This window comes from Mandrillus leucophaeus, unplaced genomic scaffold, assembly GCF_000951045.1.
Source record: "Mandrillus leucophaeus isolate KB7577 unplaced genomic scaffold, Mleu.le_1.0 Scaffold674, whole genome shotgun sequence".
NCBI classification, from domain to species: Eukaryota; Metazoa; Chordata; class Mammalia; order Primates; family Cercopithecidae; genus Mandrillus; species Mandrillus leucophaeus.
Genome location: NW_012107297.1, coordinates 724,627 through 729,144, shown reverse-complemented (window position 1 = coordinate 729,144; position 4,518 = coordinate 724,627).

Here is a 4,518-nt window from a genome sequence, read left to right as displayed (position 1 = left end):
GGCGCATACCTGTAATTCCAACCACTCGGGAGGCTGAGGTATGAGAATCACTTGAATCCAGGAGGCAGAGGTTGAGGTGAACTGAGATTGCACCACAGCACTCCAGCCTATGTGATGGAGTGAGGAAGGAAAGAAAGAAGGAAGGAAGGAAGGAAGGAGGGAGGGAGGGAGGGAAGGAGAAGGAAAGGAAGGAAGGAAGGAGAAGGAAAGAAAGAAAAGAAGGAAGGAAAGAAGGAAAGGGAAGTAGGGAAGGAAGGAAGGGAGAGAGAGAGAGAGAGAAAGAAAGAAAGAAGAAAAGCAAAGCAAAGAAAAAGCAAGCTAGCTACTGGAGTGTCCATGCTCCCAACTCTGGAGTTTCTGTCTCCTGAACATCTAAACATTTTTCCATCCACTCCTTGACCCTGTGGCTCCCATAATCACCTCCGAGGCCAGGGCCCATCATGTCAGCCTCCTCAGTGCTCTCCCTGCCTCCTCTCTTGCCCTCTCCTGTCCACTTCCCACTATTTCAGATCTGAGCACAACATTCTCTTGATTGAAGCTCCTCAGTGGCTCTCCTCTCCTGGCTCTCGGCAGCACATGCTGGGCCCTCTACACCCAAGTCAACCTGGAAGGCACAGCTCCCATGTCTCCTCCTCCGGGAAGCTTCCCTCTGACCATGAGGTGGGCTTGCCATCTGGGAAAGGAGGAAGGGAAGGAGAGATTAAGTAGAAAGAGCCTCAGACTGCACTGCAGCTCCGAGAAAGCCTCAGCCAGCCCAGTGGGGAGGCCCAGAGCACAAATTATCTGTTAGAGGCTGGGCGTGGTGGCTCACACCTGTAGTCCCAGCTACTCAGGAGGCTGAGGCAGAAGGATCGCTTGAGCCTGAGAGGCGGAGGTTGCAGTGAGCTGAGATCGTGCCATTGTACTCCAGCCTGGGCAACAGAGTGATACCGTGGCTCAAAATAAAATAAAATAAAATAAAAACCAGTTAGAGGAGACATCTGCTGGGCAGAAATGGCCAGGCCTCCTTCTCCCACTGAGCTGAGTCATTGGCTAGGGCTGCCCAAGGAGAAAGTGGCCTTGTCAGGAACGCAGCAGTAGATCCCGGGATGTCGCTGCTGGGATCTGTTGCTAACGACACTCCTGCTCTACACTCTCTTAAAGGAAGATCTGAGTGGGAAACCTCCATGGCTTAATGGATGTTAAAGTTGGAAGGAATTTAAGAGATGCTCTAGGCCAGCCACTGTCACATTTTACAGATGAGAAAACTGAGGTTGGCCAGAGGAAGTGACTTGCCCAAAGCCACCCAGCATGTAAACCAATACGCAAACCCAGGTTCTGACTCCCAAGTCTGCGCTCTTCTGAATCATTGCTGACTCAGAGTCACAGTGGGGCTAGAGGGCAGCCAGAGGAGAGTGGCAAGGTATGACTTCAGGACGCGGCTTAGGTGTCACTTCCTCACAGAAGCCCTGCCTGGACCTCAAGCTCTTCTCTGGGCTCCCCGAGGCCTCTGTCCACTCCTTTACCAGTCAGTTCTGTGAATGTCAGCTTGTGTGTCTGCTTCCATGCGGCCATGTCCCCAGCAGCCAGCATGAGACCCAGAGCATCATGCTACATGCAAAGGTACACGCCTCTGGTTTCTACTGCCCTCTCCGGCAGCCCAGCCCTCCAGGACAGAAGAGCAATTGGTTCCGCTATTCGTTGCTTCCTTCCTTTCTTCCTGCTTTAAATAAATGTATACTGAGTGATTACTTCATACAGTTCTGGGGACACAGCGGTGAAAAATTTTGCCTTCATGAAATTTACTTTCTAGTAGAGGGAGGTAGACAATAAGCAAAACAAATACCGGGGAGTGGTGTATTAGATGGGATACATGCTACGGGCAAAAGAAAGAGCCTCATAGACAGAGGAGACCAGGAGGCGTCAGCGAGGGCACTTGCCACTTAAATAGAGGAGTCAAGGAAGGTGACGTTTGAGTAAAAACCTGAAGCAGACTACAGGTGCGAAGGCCCCTGGTGTGTTCACACTAGGAAACCAATGTGGCTGGAATGGAGGGAGTGATTGATGGGCTTGCAAGAGATAAAAGATGAGCCTACGAGGTCACAGAGATTCAATCACAGAGGGCCTAGAGCCTGCAGTAGGAATTTGACTTTTACTCCAGTTGAAATGGGAAGGCATTGTAGAGTTCTAAGTAAAGGGGTGTCATTGTTTGACTTATAAGTCAGACCCGGGGGATACGGTAAAGGCAGGGGGAGAATGCTGCAATCCGAGGAGAGGTAATGGCGGGTTAGATCACAGTGACAGCAGGAGCCGTGTAACAGGTAGTCCGATTCTGGGGTGTCTTTTGGAGGTAGAGCCACAGGATTTTCTGACGAATTACATGTAGGTTGTGAAACAAAGAGATAAGTCAAGGATGACCCCCAGGTTTTGGCTTGATCACCTAGAAGGATGACATTGCCCTTGTCTGACACGAGGAAGATGAGAGGGGTAGGTTTTGGGGAGCAGACCAGAATTCAGAATTGGACATATTCATTTTCAGATGTCTTAGGCATCCAAGTAAAGATGTCAGGCACACCGTTGGATACACAAGTCTAAGGTCTGATAGAGGTCCGGAAATGTAGGAGTTACAGGCATAGAGAAGGTATCTGAAGCTTTGAACTTGGATGACATTGTCAAGGAAATGGTGGTTGAGGGAGAAGCAAGAGGACCAAGGACTGAGCTCTGGGGCTCCCATATCAGGGCAGGAGGATCCTCCAGGGAGGTGGGAGGAAGAGCACAGTTGTGTGGTGTCCTGGAAGGCAGGTGAGGAAAGTGAAACCAAGGAGGGGCTGTCGGCAGGTTCCCTGCTGCTGCTGCTGGTAAGGGAGAGTAGGATTGAGGACTGGCTATTGGATTTAGCAATGTGGAGGTCTTGGTAAGCTTGAAGAGTTTCAGTGGAGTGATAAACGTGGGATGCTGGTTCATGTGGGCTTGAGAGAGAACAGGAGGAAGGAACTGGAGACAGAGATATGGACCACTCTTTTTATTTTGAGACAGGGTCTTGCTGTCACTCAGACTGGAGTGCAGCAGCACAATCACGGCTCACTGCAGCCTCAACCTCCTGGGCTCAGGTGATTCTCCCACCTCAGGCCCTCTGGGTACCTGGGATCACAGGCACATGCCACCACGCCCAGCTAATTTTTTAAAAATTATTTTTAGACATGGGGGGTCTCACCATGTTGCCCAGGGTGGTCTCGAACTCCTGGGCTCAAGTGATCCTCCCACCTCGCCCTCCCAAAGTGCTGGGATTACAAGCGTGAGCTACCATGCCTGGCCTAGACCACCTTTTTTAGGAGTTCTGATGGAAAGGGAAGGAAGGAAAGGGGATGAAGAGAAAAATCGAGAATGTTTTTATGAGATATAATGTGTGTATGCTGATGGGAAAGGTCTAGATGAGAGAACAGTGGAAGATATGGGGGAGATGGAGGGACTGCCGCAGCCATGGCCTTGAGTAGCTGAGGGGTTGGAATTCAGCCACACGAGCAGGGGCCGACCTTCTGAGGAGCGCGTGGCTTTATCCATTGAGAGAAGGCAGATGCAGGGAGGTTGGTTGGTGTGGTCGTGGAGCCTCTGGAGTTCATTGCTGATCACGTCCACTCTCTCAGTGAATCAGGAAGCAAGGCCGTCAGCCGCAGTGAGAGTGGCGAAGAGGTCTGGGAGATTGGAGGGCAGGGGGCAGCAGGAGAGCAGATGATTAGGGGTGTCTGGGATGACTGCGTGGAAAAGTGCAGGGTTCAAGCGATTCTTCTGTCTCGCCCTCCTGAGTAGCTGGGACTACAGGCGCGTGCCACCACACCTGGCTGATTTTTTTTTTTATTTTTAGTAGAGACGGGGTTTCACCATGTTAGCCAGGATAGTCTAGATCTCGGCATGAGCCGAGATCATGCTACTGCACTCCAGCTTGGGCGACAGAGTGAGACTCGGTCTTAAAAAAAAAAAAAAAGAAAAGAAAAGAAAATTCAGGGCTCCTAGTAGAAAAGATTACTAAGAATTTCAAGATGGCGACAGCAGCGTACTGAAATAAGAACAAGGTCCTTTGCATAGGGCTGCTGATACAGAAAGAGAACATAGGATATCCAGTTGAAGTTGAATTTCACATAAACAATGATTTTTTTTTTTTTTTTTTTAGTTTGTATGTCTTGTGCAATACTTGCAATAACGTGTTTTTGTTTATCTGAAATTCAAATTTAACTGGGAATCCTGTATTGTACCTGGCAACTCCACCAGGTGGGTCCTGTCTCCTCCCTTACCTGGAGCTCCTGGGAGTGGCTCAGGCTTAGGGTTCTTCCAGGAGAATGGTTTTCAAACTTTAGCCTGCATCAGAAACATCTGGAGGGCTTGGTAAAATCCAGATTGCTTCCCCCCAGCCAGAGTTTCTGATTCATGCCCAGAGTACAGCCCAAGAATTTTCTGACAGGTACCAAGGTGATGCTGATACCATTGGTCCTGGGACCACACTCTGAGAACCACTGTTGGGGTACATCACCCTAGGAAGCCCCT